We start from the raw sequence: 17,225 nt of genomic DNA on the forward strand, positions 1-17,225 counted from the left end.
GTGGCAAAATTAAGGGGGGTCGGCTTATACACTGGTCGGCTTATACTCGAGTATATACGGTAATTGATTTACTGGAGATTTTAAAATCCTAACAAAATCAGGTCAATTTAAGTGTGAACATTTTTCGCAATTTGTAGAAAAGATTTTTACTTTTTCATTAACTCGGTGTACTGCATTACGCTGCACTTTTTCCGCACACAAATTTAGACAGAAAATCTGCACCAAATACATCCCATGTGAATTTAGCATTAAGAAGGTTTCCATGAGCAGCATTGGAGCTAGCCATGCCAGAGGTCTTGAAATGCTTCACTACACATCCTATCATCCTATCGAGATCCTTTCTATGTTTGTGAAGGTCTCTAGGTTGCATCTACAGAATAGCTGCTGGCCAGTGGACCAAGTTGGCAGTCAGGTCAAAGTCAAGGGAACAGAACCAAGGGCCAAAATATATGAGTATAGCCAGGGGTCAAAACTAGACAAATGGAAACTGACAAAATCATTAGTTAAAGGGAACCTGTCATGTGAAAAAATGCTATTAACCTTCAGATATCGCAGCTAAACGCTGCTGCTGCCATGGTCATCGCTGTAGCAGTGACGTCACAGAAGTAAAACTTGATCACTGACTCCAGTGATTGGCTGCAGCAGTCACATATTCTGCAGTTGTGACATCACCACTGTAACTTGTCAACAAAGACCTAAGCAGCAGTGGAAAGGCAGCTCTGGCCCAGTAATTGCCAGAAAACCAATTTAAATTGACTGAAAAATTTAAATGTAAATTTTTTCAGGGATATATTCTATACATTACCATGTGACTGTTAATCTAAAAATAATAATATAATTCAATGCCGGTCTCCAACTAAAGGCTCGCTCACACGAGCGTATAACACGGTCGAGTGCTATGCAATGGTTTATCGGATAGCACTCGGACCAGTGTCATTCTATGGGGCAGCTCAGATCTGCGATTCATCGTGAGAAAACAATCACAGCATGCTGCGAGTGACTGCGAGGCTTGGCTCACATGCACCCATACAAGTCTATGGTTGCGTGTGAAACATTGGACTGCACTTGAATGTCATTGAATGCAGTACAATTACCGCAGGAAAACTCAACGGAGGAGATGCAGAAATTACTTTCTCTGTCTTTTCCGCACCTGTGCTGTGATTCTCTCTTGAGAGATTTGAGCACTGTGCACTGACACTCGGCTCACGCTCGCAGCAGAGTTTGATCCGAGAGTATTTGCATGATCAGCCCTGATTCTTTCGCATGAGAGCATCAACTGCCGTGTGACCCCGGTCTAACGTGTCTACACACACAAAAATGTCACTTCTGAGCAAAGACGGTCTGTAACAGCAGACAAGCAGTTTAGGTGCCATTGCTTTCCAAGGGAAACAGAAAGACGAGACTCCAGCTAGCAAAAGAGCACAAAAATTGCATTATTGACCAGTGAAAAAAACATTTCCTGATCAGAAGAATCCAGATTTCTGGTTTCTGTCCACTCAACTTTCCATTAATGTGCTTGGATACATCACCCTGTGAACAGCCAGCTTCTTTAGCAATGACCTTTTGTGGCTTCCCCTCCTTGTGGAGTGTGTCAATGACTGCCTTCTGGACATCTGTCAAGTCAGCAGTCTTCCCCATGATTGTGGAGCTACTGAAACAGACTAATGGACCCTGGACTCGTGGCAGCTGTCCCAGCGGGACAGACCGACAAGCAGGGTTTGCGGATGACGTGGAGCTGACCGGTGGATACTGGGGGTACGGGTAGGAGCTGGTATCGGCGGTAGTGGCATTGTCCTGTGGTACGGATGACTGAATGACGGGATAAGATGGAACTGGCGTAGACAGATCGGATGTTGTCCAGGGTAGCCAGGTAACAGGTAGCTGATAGTCTGTGGAGACAAACAGTGTAAGCGGAGCACTGGCAGAGGACTTCAGAAACAGAAGCACATGCTAGCAGAAACCAGAAGTTAGCAACAGAGGATACTTGTTGCTCCGGCACCCTCCCTATGGTGGAGGGGCTAGAAATGGGGATCATTAACATGCCATTGGTCAGAAGTACTTTTTGAAAAATGCGCACTGTCTCTTTAAGACCATAGCATGCTACCCGGGAACCTGCTGGCCTCATGCCAGGAAGCAGAGGCTCCATCAGGACAGCGTGGAGCCGGCACAGAGTGGGAGTCCCAACGGGGCCCCCGCGAAGGTACAGGGCCCGGACCCGGAGTAAAATACTGAAATAATGACTTTTGAGTTTTCATTGGCTGTGAGCCTTAATCATCAACATTAACAGAAATAAACAAGTGAAATAGATCGCTCTGTGTGTAATGACTCTATCTGAGTTTCACTTTTTGTAATTGAAGAACTCAAATAAATAAACTTTGCTGATATTCTAATTTTGTGAGAAGCACCTGTATGTACCATCCTTTTGCTCAACATGATGATATTGAAACTTAGAATTTCACCTTGCCCTTAAATCTAACATCTGAAATGTGTATCCTAAGTGTCAGCAATTACTTACTCCTCCACCTCTTGTATCTATCCTATTCTAATGTATAATGTTCTTCTGTCAACAAACTGTCATGTCAACTATGGAATTCCTTTATGATTTTTATGATTTAAGTTGTGCTGCTGTGATACCATAATTTCCCACGGGATCAATAAAGTGTATCGTATCGTATCGTATCGTATCCTGTATTCTCTGTTCTCTCTCAATGTATCCAGTATCCAGCACATAAGATGGGCACTGTATTATTTTTCATTTTATGTTCTGCATCTATTACCTGTAAATTGTTTATGATAATAAAACTATTAGTGATGAGCGAGTATACTCGTTGCTCGGGTTTTCCCTATCACGCTCGGGTGATCTCCGAGTATTTTAGTGTTCGGAGATTTAGTTTTTATCCCGGCAGCTGAATGATTTACAGCTACTAGCCAGCCTGTGTACATGTGGGGGTTGCCTAGTTGCTAGGGAATCCCCACATGTATTCAAGCTGGCTAATAGATGTAAATCATTCAGCTGCCGCGATGAAAACTAAATCTCCGAACACTAACATACTCGGAGACCACTCGAGTGCGCTCTGGAAAACCCGAGCAACAAGTATACTCGCTCATCACTAAAAACTATATATTCACCTTCATCATCACAATATTGTTCCACCAGTTCAAGGATTTAGACTTTTTTTCTCTAAGAAACAAGTTGCTTTTCCATGTAGGTGACCTGCTAAGAAAATGCCAATCTGATAGAAAACTGTTCTCTCAATAGTAATATATCTCTCTCGAACTGACTAGAACGTAATATCTGGCATATACTTTCACAGATTCATTATTATTTCACTGGGTCAAGTGTTCAAATTATCACACAAAATCGCAGAATGCCCTGTCCTTTTGGAAAAGCAATGTGAGCTGAACAAAATACAATATCTCCTATATGAGCATATTCCATTTGTGAATTGCCTCCTCATGTAAACTTATTCTTTGGGACATTACAATTATCAGTCATTTCTGGGTTAAATCTATTCTGGAAAAACTGGCCAGAATTTAGGCTTTTGTTAATGATTTTTCAAACTTGCGAACAGTATTTCTGCATGTTTCAGTATGGGCAGTAGAGAGGCAAATCCATCAGGTTCTTGTCAAAACAGCCCCTCCCCAAATGGAATTAAAGGAGTTGTCCAGGCTTAAAGTCTGCAGTCCATCTACGTGACGGTGGACTTTTGAATCCTCACATCACGCCCCTTGCATGCTCTTAGGATTCTCTAGCACTGGGAGTGGGCAACCATATAACCGCAAATATGCGATTTGTATACATGCGGTCATATGCCAACAAGATATGTGCAGCCTGGCTTAATATAAGTGAATGGAGAGAGGCCAGACACATCTAGTAAGAATGTGGCCGAAGGTATGCAAATCGTATATATGCGGCCATGTGACAGCCAGTTCCAGAGATTCTTCCAGAGGATACAAAATTCTGCATGATCATAGGGTGACTGTAGACTTTAAAAACGTGGTCCAAAACACAAACTAATTTTCATCCTAACAGCCTATCTATTGAATACCATAATCTAACCTATGTTAGAATTAATTAAAGAGTCCCCTCTGTTCCCACACTACACTACACTACACCGTTTTATTTTTTTACCACTTCATTTTTTGATGACTCTTTGTTTGAGAATCCCAGACATTCAACAAGGCATCGTCAGTACAGTAGGGACTAGCCCAGCCCCTGAAACTGGCATCAGTGATGACGCTTCAGGAACAGTTCACATGCTGCAACAATGACCTCTACCCTCTCCCTGAAATGAAACGTCACCACTGACGTCTGTTTCAGGGGCTGGGCTAGTCCCTGCTCTGTTGAGAATACATCAGTTGTTAATTCCAGCAGGTGCTCAGTAGATTCTTTTGGAATTCAGAGATGAAGAGACCTGAGTAGTCTCGAAAGCTTGCAATTTGTCACCATCTTTTCAGTTAGCCATTAAACGGTATCAACCACTGAGGACTCTCAATTCTAAATATTTTTCTATCTACTGGCTAACACGGTACAAAGATATATATCTTTCCTGTATCAGTAGATTCTTGTTACTGTGCAGTATGTACAGTGACAATGCACTCTATCATCAGAAGTAATGAGCTGGCAGAAGAGCGCACTGTCAGTTTGTGTTGAAAGAACACCCTGCATATATCTTTCCTGTATCAGTAGATTCTTGTTACTGTGCAGTATGTACAGTGACAATGCACTCTATCATCAGAAGTAATGAGCTGGCAGGAGAGCGCACTGTCAGTTCGTGTTGAAAGAACACCCTGCATGTAGAGACCAGTGGTGCCCCTGCAAGTGACGTCTTCAGTTCTGTATTTAGCAGTTCCATAGACCATGAATGGAGCAGTGACCACTTCTCCTTTATAACAGTGCGTTTCAGAGCACCATTTTTAAAATCGGGAGGATCGAAGTGAACGGACCTCTATTTAGTTATCGCCTTTCCTGTGGGTAGCTGATCACTTGATAAGGCGGGTGGTATGGGAGCCTGAGTGGGAGTTCTGTGACACGGGCAGTTATCTGGCATCCCCTGCTTCCTACCACTGTCTAGGGAATTGCTATTCAGAAAAGCTGGTTAACAACCCATATGGGAGCTGCAATACATAAAACATAAGTATCGAAGAAAAAAGATAGATTTTACACCAAATCTCTGAAAGTTTCATTTATGACATTAATATATCCAATCGTCCTCTCAGTTCCCAATTTAAGGGGCCATTAAACTGGATATTAAATAGATTTATCCGAAAGATATGCTAGTGATTCTCAGAAAAATATTTCCAAACAGTCAAGGAAATCATTAGGTTTTTGTGATAAAAATGTATATACTGTGCAAGATTTTAGTTTAGTGGCGCCGTACCATGCAGGAGTTGTAAACAGGTCTAAGGGGTATGATGAGCTCTGATTGCTCTCAAACCTGGAATAAAGAAAGAAGGAAAAATTGCCCAAACATTAAATAAAATATATTTATAAACTGATTATTTGTAAAAAGCTAAACGCAGAGCACAGCAGCCTCATGAGGACTGAATAGAGCGGCCGTCATTCTTGCGCACTGTTGCTCCATTCTAACGTAGACAAAAGCACCCCATTGAGGATAAAAATGATGCCCATTCTGCCAACCAGTGTGGTCGGACCCCCACCAATCTATAATTTATCACCTACTGTATACAGTAGATCTTCTTTAACCCCTTAGTGACAGAGCCAATTTGGAACTTAATGACCGAGCCAATTTTTACAATTCTGACCACTGTCAATTTATGAGGTTATAACTCTGGAACGCTTTAACGGATCCCGCTGATTCTAAGACTGTTTTTTCGTGACATATTGTACTTCATGTTAGTGGCAACATTTCTTCGATATTACTTGCGATTATTTATGAAAAAAACGGAAATATGGGGGAAATTTTTAAAATTTTTCAATTTTCAAACTTTGTATTTTTATGCCCTTAAATCAGAGAGATATGTCACAAAAAATAGTTAATAAATAACATTTCCCACATGTATACTTTACATCAGCACAATTTTGGAAACAACATTTTTTTTGTTAGGGAGTTATAAGGGTTAAAAGTTGACCAGCAATTTCTCATTTTTACAACATAATTTTTTTTTAGGGATCACATCACATTTGAAGTCATTTTGAGGGGTCTATATGATAGAAAATAATGAAGTGTGACACCATTCTAGAAACTGCACCCCTCAAGGTTCTCAAAACCACATTCAAGAAGTTTATTAACCTTTAACGTGGTTTACAGGTACTGAAACAATGTGGAAGCAAAAAATCAACATTTAACTTTTCTTTTTGCAAACATTTTACTTCAGAATCATTTTTTTTTATTTTCACATGTGTAAAAACAGAAATTTAACCATAAATTTTGTTGTGCAATTTCTCCTGAGTACGCTGATACCCAATATGTGGGGGTAAACCACTGTTTGGGCGCACCGCAGAGCTTGGAAGAGAAGGAGCGCCGTTTGACTTTTTCAATGTAGAATTGGCTGGAATTGAGATCGGACGCCATGTCACGTTTAGAGAGCCCCTGATGTGCCTAAACAGTGTAAACCCCCCACAAGTAACACCATTTTGGAAACTAGACCCCTTAAGGAACTTATCTAAATGTGTGGTGAGCACTTTGAGCCCCCAAGTGCTTCACAGAAGTTTATAACATAGAGCCGTGAAAATAAAAAATCGCATTTGTTTACACAAAAATGATATTTTCGCCCACAAATTCTTATTTTCACAAAGCTAACAGGAGAAATTAGACCACAAAAGTTGTTGTGCAATTTCTCCTGAGTACGTCGATACCCAATATGTGGGGGTAAACCACTGTTTGGGCGCACCGCAGAGCTTGGAAGAGAAGGAGCGCCGTTTAACTTTTTCAATGTAGAATTGGCTGGAATTGAGATCGGACGCCATGTCGCGTTTGGAGAGCCCCTGACGTGCCTAAACAGTAGAAATCCCCCACAAGTGACCCCATTTTGGAAACTAGACCCCTTAAGGAACTTACCTAAATGTGTGGTGAGCACTTTATACCCCCAAGTGCTTCACAGAAATTCATAAAGTAGAGCCTGATTTTTTTAGCCTGCAATTTTTTATTCTCTCAAGGGTAACAGGAGACATTGGACCCCAAAATCTGTTGACCAGTTTGTCCTGAGTATGCTGATACCCCATATGGGGGGGGGCACTGTTTGGGCACCCATCGGGGCTCGGAAGGGAAGGAGCGCCACTTGGAATGCAGAATTTGATGAGATGGTCTGCGGGTGTCATGTTGCATTTGTAGAGCTCCTGATGTACCTAAACAGTAGAAATCCCCCACAAGTGACCCTATTTTGGAAACTAGACCCCCCAAAGAGCATATCTAGATGTGTGGCTAGCACTATGAACACCCAACTGCTTCACAGAAGTTTATATCTTTTCACCCCAAAATTTTTACTTTCACAAGGGTAACAGGGAAACAAAGGGTGGTTGTTAATGGAGCACACTCGGACTGGGTCGCGGTTAGCAGTGGGGTACCACAGGGGTCAGTATTGGGCCCTCTTCTTTTTAACATATTTATTAATGACCTTGTAGGGGGCATTCAGAGTAGAATTTCAATATTTGCAGATGACACTAAACTCTGCACGGTAATCAATTCAGAGGAGGACAATTTTATATTACAGGAGGATTTATGTAAACTAGAAGCTTGGGTTGATAAATGGCAAATGAGCTTTAATAGGGATAAATGTAAGGTCATGCACTTGGGTAGAAGTAATAAGATGTATAACTATGCGCTTAATTCTAAAACTCTGGGCAAAACCGTCAATGAAAAAGACCTGGGTGTATGGGTGGATGACAAACTCATGTTCAGTGGCCAGTGTCAGGCAGCTGCTACAAAGGCAAATAAAATAATGGGATGCATTAAAAGAGGCATAGATGCTCATGAGGAGAATATAATTTTACCTCTATACAAGTCACTAGTTCGACCACACTTAGAATACTGTGCACAGTTCTGGTCTCCAGTGTATAAGAAAGACATAGCTGAACTGGAGCGGGTGCAGAGAAGAGCGACCAAGGTTATTAGAGGACTGGGGGGTCTGCAATACCAAGATAGGTTATTACACTTGGGGCTATTTAGTTTGGAAAAACGAAGACTAAGGGGTGATCTTATTTTAATGTATAAATATATGAAGGGACAGTACAAAGACCTTTCTGATGATCTTTTTAATCATAGACCTGAGACAGGGACAAGGGGGCATCCTCTACGTCTGGAGGAAAAAAGGTTTAGGCATAATAACAGACGTGGATTCTTTACTGTAAGAGCAGTGAGACTATGGAACTCTCTGTCGTATGATGTTGTAATGAGTGATTCATTACTTAAATTTAAGAGGGGATTGGATGCCTTTCTTGAAAAGTATAATGTTGCAGGGTATATACACTAGATTCCTTGATAGGGCGTTGATCCAGGGAACTAGTCTGATTGCCGTATGTGGAGTCAGGAAGGAATTTTTTTCCCCAAAGTGGAGCTTACTATTTGTCACATGTTTTTTTTTGCCTTCCTCTGGATCAACATGTTAGGGCATGTTAGGTTAGGCTATGGGTTGAACTAGATGGACTTAAAGTCTTCCTTCAACCTTAATAACTATGACACTATGACTATAACAGGAGAAATTGGACCCCAAAATTTATTGTGCAATGTATGCTGAGTATGCTGGTACCCCATGTGTGGGGGGACCACTGTTTGGGTGCACAGCAGAGCTCGGAAGGAAAGGAGCGCCGTTTTGGGATGTAGACTTTGAAAGAATGGTCTGCGGCGTTATGTTGCGTTTGCAGAGCCCCTGATGTACCTAAACAGTAGAAACCCCCCACAAGTGACCCCATTTTGGAAACTAGACCCCCCAAGCAACTTATCTAGATATGTGGTGAGAACTTTGAATGCCCAAGTGCTGCACAGAAGTTTATAATGCAGAGTCGTGAAAATAAAAAATCCTTTTTTTTCCACACACAAAATTTTTTTTAGCCCCCAAGTTTTTATTTTCACAAGGGTAACAGGAGAAATTGGACCCCAAAAGTTGTTGTCCAATTTATCCCGAGTATGCTGATGCCCCATATGTGGGGGTAAACCACTGTTTGGGCTCACGGCAGAGCTCAGAAGGGAGGGAGCACCATTTGACTTTTTGAGCGCAAAATTGGCTGTCGTGTTTGGAAACCCCCTGATGTACCTAAACAGTGGAAACCCCCCAATTCTAACTACAACCCTAACCCCAACACACCCCTATTCCCAACCCGATCCATAGTCCTAATCACAACCCTAACGATAATCACAACCCTAACCCCAAAACAACCCTAATCTCAACCCTAACCATAACCCTAATCAAAAACCTAAATCCAACACACCCCTAATCCTAATCTCAACCCTAACCTCAAACCTTACCCTAATCCCAATACACCCCTAACCCTAATCCCAACCCTAACCCTAATACCAACCCTAATCCAAACCCTAACCCTAATCCTAACTCTAACCCTAACTTTAGGCGCAACCCTAGCCCTAACTTTAGCCCCAACCCTAACCATAACCCTAAATTTAGCCCCAAAACTAACCCTAGCCCTAACTTTAACCCTAACCCTAGCCCAATCCTAACCCTAGCCCTAACTTTAGCCCCAACCCTAGCCCTAACTCTAGCCCTAAGGCTACTTTCACACTTGTGTCATGTGGCATCCGTCGCAATCTGTCATTTTGGACAAAAAACGGATCATGCAAATGTGCCCGCAGGATACGTTTTTTTCCAATAGACTTGTATTGCCGAAGGATGGCCACACGTCGCGTCCGTCGTGCACTGGATCTGTTGTGTTTTGGCAGACCGTCGTCACAAAAAAAGTTCAATGTGACTTTTTTTGTACGTCACGTCCGCCATTTCCGACCGCACATGCGTGGCCGTAACTCCGCCCCCTCCTCCCCAGGACATAGATTGGGCAGCGGATGCGTTGAAAAACTGCATCCGCTGCCCACGTTGTGCACAATTTGCGACGGCCCCGTACCGTCGTAAGTCTGAAAGAAGCCTAACCCTAGCCCTAACCCTAGCACTAATCCTAAATTTATCCCCAACTCTAACCCTAAATTTAGCCCTAACCCTAAATTTAGCCCCAACTCCTCTATCTGCCGGCCGGCAGATCATGGCGGGCGCACACTGCGCATGCGCCTGCCATTTTCTTACCGGATGAAGAAGCCGGTGGGCAGGAGGGGACGCAGGAGGACCCATGGACACTGTTAAGTATAACAGGGTACCCGAATCCCCCTATTTCTCTGTCCTCTGATGTGCGATCACATCAGAGGACAGAGAATGACACATAGCTTTTTTTTTTTTGCGGCCGCCGGTAAACAGTCAATTACCGGCGATCGCAAAACAGGGGTCAGTAAAAACCGACCCCGATCATGTTCTCTGGGGTCTCGGCTACCCCTGGCAGCCGAGACCCCAAAGATCTTCCCGCTGCTGGCCGACGGGCACACTGTGCATGCGCCCGCCATTTTTTGGCCGGAACAAGATGGCGGCACCCATCGGGAGCCACGAGGAGCATCAGGGGAGACAGGTGAGTATCGGGGGGCTATCTGGGACCCCATTTCTTTGTCCTCTGATGTGCGATCACATCGGAGGACAGAGAAATTAATTAAATGGGAAATTGCGGTTTGTTTGTTTTTTTCGACCTCCGGTAAATGGTTAATTACCGGCGATCGCAAACCGGGGGTCGGTAAAAAAACCCTGAATCAGGTCCTCTGGGGTCTCGGCTACCCCCGGCAACCGAGACCCCAGAGAAAATCCGACTCTGGGGGGCGCTATTCACTTTTTCCACAGCGCTGTTAATTAACGGCGCTGAGGTTTCAGTACCCTTAACTGCCGCCGTTAAAAGGCGTATCGGCGGTCGTTAAGGGGTTAAATACTTTTTTTTAAAATGTTCAATGCATCTAAGAAACCCTGTTATTACAGATCACTGCACCAAAATCCACATCTGCAAATTTCCCGTTGACTTCCTTTAAAGGGACTCTGTCACCTGAATTTGGCGGGACCGGTTTTGGGTCATATGGGCGGAGTTTTCAGGTGTTTGATTCACCCTTTCCTTACCCGCTAGCTGCATGCTGGCTGCAATATTGGATTGAAGCTCATTCTCTGTCCTCCATAGTACACGCCTGCACAAAGCAATCTTGCCTTGTGCAGGCGTGTACTATGGAGGACAGAGAATGAACTTCAATCCAATATTGTAGCTAGCATGCAGCCAGCGGGTAAGGAAAGGGTGAATCAAACACCCGAAAACCCCGCCCATATGACCCAAAACTGGTCCCGCCAAATTCAGGTGACAGGTTCCCTTTAATTCATTATTTTTCCAATTCTGTATCAACAAATCTGTACAAAATTCAGACTATTTGACATAGACTTATCTTGTGGAGTTCCCTGCAGATTCTTTGCCGTTTGACTGCAGAAATTTTCTGTGGCAAATCCACCATGTCTGGACCCACCCTAACTGACTTGTCCTGTAATGTCGCAGGATATGGACTTGCATAACCGTAGATATAAATTTTTCTGTGTCTATCCTGATAACCCCAACATTTCCATCCATGGATAGAGAACTGGACCCAAGACTCAAGGACAAGAGGGAGATCAATGGCACTTGGGTACTTAGGCCTCGATTCATCAAGACCGGCGTTGCAGTCAGAGGTGCCTGACTTAATAAAAGGCAAACACTTCTTAAAGGGAACCTGTTACCTGAATTTGGCGGAACAGGTTTGTGGTCATATGGGCGGGGTTTTCGGGTGTTTGATTCACTCTTTCCTTACCCGCTGGCTGCATGCTGGCTGCAATATTGGGTTGAAGTTCATGCTGTGTCCTCCGAAGTACATGCCTGCGCAAGGCAATCTTGCCTTGCGATTGCCTTGCGCACGCGCAGTATGCTTTACCCAACTGCGGGCAAAGGCGAAAAGCCTTAGTGTGCACATGCATCGGCGCACTATGTCCCGGAAGTATTTAGCTGTGTTCCAGGACATAGTGTGCCGGCGCATGCGCACTAAGGCTTTTCGGCTTTGCCCGCAGTTGGGCAAGGCAAGATTGCCTTGCGCAGGCGTGTACTTCGGAGGACACAGCATGAACTTCAACCCAATATTGCGGCCAGCATGCAGCCAGCGGGTAAGGAAAGGGTGAATCAAACACCCGAAAACCCCGCCCATATGACCGCAAATCTGTCCCGCCAAATTCAGGTGACAGGTTCCCTTTAATGAATCAGGAAAGTGGTGTGTGTGTCTCCATCTGTCTAACCAGAAATATTACTCCAGAGATTGGCGTTAGGTACACCACAGCTCGTAATAGCGGATGCCTCCGCGCCGCTTTGTGCCCTAGTCCTACCCCAACTCCACCTATCTGACCAAAAATGGAGTGAAAATGCCAAGTCATAACATTTTTGCTCAACTTCACATTGACTTCTCAAAGTGTGTTTCGACAAATTTCTGGCATAATCGTTTGAATGAATCAGGGCCATAATCTTTTTTTAGTGACCTTCAGACCTTAACCAGTTTCCTGGCCACCAGGGAACCACTAGGATGATCTTGTCTCCTCTTTTATAGGCCATTCCCCTTACGTTCACTGCTTTCTTGTCGAGGTATTCTGCCAGCTGGTTCCAAGTCCCTTTCTAACGGACTACTGATAAGAATAAAATATATTTCTCTGTTTAGTAGAAACAAAAATATCCTTGCCAGATCTTAAATCAAGCTGTGTCGTGTACTATGCTGGTGTTTTACAAAAGCCACTGCTGTTGCATTGTCTAAATAAATTTCCAGATAAGATCTCTTATCAAGCCATTTCATGCATTTTCGTAGAAAAGACATTTGGCTAATAGAAGCAATTTAATAATATGTCATAGTTATAGGTCTACTATATTCAGTATTAAATTCAGAATTGTCTACCCCGCAGCGACAACAGTGGCAGGTAGACCTCTTCCCTCAAGAGCTGAGTCTATTGAATTCTTTTAATGCTCCTATTAGCCCAGCAAAATATTGTTTCTGTCTGCAATTTGGGCTAATAGGAGTATGATCTTCTTTTGGTAATATGCCTCCTTTACATAGGGAATTATACTCAGATATCAGATTACCTTAACCCTTTCCCATGAAAAAATGGAATTGCGCATCAATTTTAGCGCAGCAGTCCAACAAACAGGCATGCAGTTATATCCAGTGAATCGCATGGGCAACAGGAGCTGACAAAGACCGCCATCCCTGCCATGGCTATGTGCTCGTTGACGCATTGTTCAGTTTATTTTTGTTTTTCTAAAGCTGAAATCTTCCTCCAAATCCGATTCAAAACGCTTTAAAATCTCTTCCTACTGTATGAGTAGATAAAAATAGATGGAAATCGCTCCTTGAGCAGATCAACAAATAATTGACCGGTAAATGATGGAATGAATGAAAGCAGCACTCACCCGTAGTCTTCAACAGTATAATAGTCCTTTAATGACCATGGCACAGCGTTCCAAGCTAGGAACCAGACAGGCTACGACATGAGGAGGGAGCGGTGAGGGAGCGTGCAGAGACGAGACAGACGGCCGTTTCGCGAACAATCGCTTCAACGGGTCCCGAGGAGTGTATCGTTGGGGTCTAATTTCGGGAGAGCTCGCTCAGTGCCGGTCGACTGACTTCTTTCTTGTGACTGTGTCAACAAATAATTGAGTAGAGGTAAGTGGCTTAAACATATAAAATACATGCATAATCATACCACATGTATTACTGTGCAAAATACTACAGAAAAATACAAATACAAAAATGTGCCAAGCCATAAAACAAAGGCAACATGTTAGTTATACTAAGTGATGAAAGGCACAAAATTTCAAAGAGGCGATAAAGTGAAGAGAGAATTGCTGCTTTTTTCCCCAGTGTCCTAGAAAATAGTTTAATAAAAGTTTATTAATAGAGTGCAATGAAAAAAATACAACTTGTTCCCATCAAGTTCCTGTAACCACGACAGGTGGATCAGAGATCCAACCGCAGCTTTCTAATGAGTTAAATGCCGCTATCAATCACTGACAGTGGCATTTAACACATGCAGAGACGAAGCGCGTCATTGATAGCGCGGGCCCGTCATGTGATCGCGGGGCACCGAACAGTTGCCATGACAGTCGGGGGTCTGCTGAAAACCTCCATGCCTCTGATCCCCCCAAAAAATTGTGATTTTTGCTATGCACTGCTGTGTGTAGCACCGGTGATCGGACAATCGCAGCTTCAAGTTTCCTAAGGGGACTATTGAAGACACGAAAAAATAAAAAAACAAACCTGTAAAATTCAAATCACCCCCCCTTTTGTCCCATTGGAAATAAAACAATTAAAATACACATATTTGGTGTTACTGTGTTCAGAAATGTCCGATTTATCAAAATATAAAGTAAATTAATCTGATCGGTAGACGGCGTAACGAGAAAAAAAAAATCAAAACTTTAGAATTATGTGTTGTGGTCACCGCAAAATTGCAATAAAATGAAAAGAGAGAATGGCGGGTATAGCGCTGCCGGTAGGAAGTTACTTGTCGGAGGAGGGAGCCGGACCAGATCGTTAGCGTTAGCATTCAATAAAAAACAGGTGTCAGGCTATGTGCACACGTTGCAGATTTGGGTGCAGAATTTTCTACACAAAATCTGCATCTCCTGGCAGAAAACGCAGGTGCAGATTTGATGGGTTTTTCTTGTGGATTTTGTGTGTTTTTGCTGCGGATTTTGTGCGGATTTCTTCCGTTTTTTACCGCTGCGGATTTCTATAATGGAATGGGTGCAGAAACGCTGCGGATCCGCACAAAAGAAGTGACACGGTCCTTCTTTCAAGCCGCTACGTTTTCTGTGCGTAATTTTCCGCACCATTAGCACAACATTTTTTTTTTTCCTATTAATTTACATTTTACTGTAAATCACTTTGCGGATCGTTTCTGCGCGGAAAAAAAAACGCTGCGGATCCTCAGTAAATCTGCAACGCGTGCACATAGCCTTATATTTAGTGGCATCATCATCTTTACCGGCAGCACTCTACCCAGCCACTCTCTCTGTTCCCGGGATTACATTTCTGGATCTCTGGATGGGGTTCATTGTGGCGGAGCAGCAGCCAGTGGATTACACACCCGACCTTGCTCAGTGTTGTGCCTGCAGCCGCACAACCTATTCAGATGAGCACTTTCACCATCAAGAATGTTTTTTTTCCATTTGTCTGTTGTGATCTGCACAAGGTCCGCTTTCTCTTTCTTTTCCTCTAAATCAGGTGATAATTGCATCACCTGCACAGGCAATAAGTCCATCACCTGTGCAATACTAAGGAAACCCTGAAACCATGACCTGTTGGTGGCTCTTGAGGACCGGAGTTGGGGAACACTGCTCTAAATAAAATTCAATAGAAAGAGATTAAAACATTCTATATGCTCCAAAATAATATCTATAAAAATCTCAAAAAATAAGACTTCACCCAAACCCAGATCCCGAGAAACAAGAGCATTACGGGTCTTGGAAAATGGCGATAAAAGCGAAATGTGTGTGTGTTTTTTGTTTTTGTTTTTTACAAATTTCTGAATTTTTTTCACCACCAAAATAAAAAATAAACTATACATATTTGGTATCTAAGTAATCGTACTGACCTGTAGAATCATATTGCCAGGTCGTCAGTTTTCCCATAAATTAGACATGATAAAAAAAATAAAAAAAAACATTCTGGAACTGCACTTTTTTTAAAATCTCCCTGCACTTGGATTTTTTTCCCCCCTTTTTCCAGTACACTATGTGGCAGAATAAATGGTGTAATTTAAAAGTACAACTCGTCCCGTAAAAACATACAAACAAACTCTCATACGGCTATATGGCTGGAAAAATAAAATAGTTATGGCTCCTGAAAGACGAGGAGGAATAAACGAAAGCAAAAAATCGCCCAGGGGTAATGAGGTTAAAAGCAAAGATGGAACTCTTGCAATTTTCACATTGGCCACTGAGGATTGTTTAGACTTTTAGCTTCTTTTCGTTTCAGGAACTCTACATGTACATTAGCAGCAATGAAAGGACTCTGACTTTGAAGCATCTAATGAGCATGTGCAAAGGTCATTGGGAAGGGAGGAGGTGTGCTGTGACATCGCCTCTTGTGATTGGTGGGTCCTGTGTTATCAGCTGTACATACAAGATTACTATTTTTTTTTAAAATAAATATTGCGATATGAAAAAAACACATCGCCAAATTAAATAAATAAATACATGTAACACAAAAACCACAAACGATAGATCATTTTCTGATGACACATTCCCTTTGCGAGGTTAGTAATTGAAGCCTGTATTGTGCTTTCTACATGAAACCTTGAACTGCTTTTGTTGTGATGCTGCAGGGAAGTGATGTTGCCTGAGGCTGAAGACGCAAGATTTATAATAGTTACCGAGGTTTTAGGAATTATAGTCCTTGAAATGTTATAATATTGCAGACCTGAGGCAAATTCAGTGTCCATACCCACATAGTAATAAAATATAATAGAAATGTTCGGCTGAATAAATAATCACCCAGTCACTGTCCAGTCCCCCTCTGTGTAAAATCTTCAAAGTCCAGGCTGGATGCCTTAGGCCGGGATCACACATGCGAGAAATACGTCCGAGTCTCGCATGGTAATACCCGGCATTGCAGCCGTCACTCAGGAGTGAAGCGTGATCCCGGCCTTAGTTTTAGGTCGGTTTTAGGCCGGAGTCGCACTACAGTGAGATACGGCCGAGTCTCACAGGTTAAATACAAGCTCTGGCACCGACACTCCGAAGCGGAGCGTGCGGCTCCATGTATTGCTATGCGACCGCACGCTCCGCTCTGGAGTGCCGGTGCCAGAGCTTGGTTTTAACCTGCGAGACTCGGCCGTATCTCGCTGTGTGTGATCCCGGCCTTAGACGTCTGTATTTCGTGATTGCCGTGCAGACTAAGATGTATGAACTGGCTGTGGGTCTCCTGACCTGAACTCCACAGTCTCAGAGACATAAATGAGACTGTTCAGTTCGGATCAGGACTCCCTCGGCCGGTCTGTACTTCACACTTTGTACTCCAACTGTGAAATGTAAATGTGTGAAGAAACCCATCATGGTGTTACTGACTACCTTACATATAATCTGTAGCAGAAGCAGAATTACACCTGTCAACTTTCCTTTTAACGAATCTAGCAATTTTCACACTGGGGACTGTTTCCTGTTGGGCACATGGACATTAGCA

Source organism: Ranitomeya imitator, chromosome 10 (genome assembly GCF_032444005.1).
Source record: "Ranitomeya imitator isolate aRanImi1 chromosome 10, aRanImi1.pri, whole genome shotgun sequence".
Taxonomy (NCBI): Eukaryota; Metazoa; Chordata; class Amphibia; order Anura; family Dendrobatidae; genus Ranitomeya; species Ranitomeya imitator.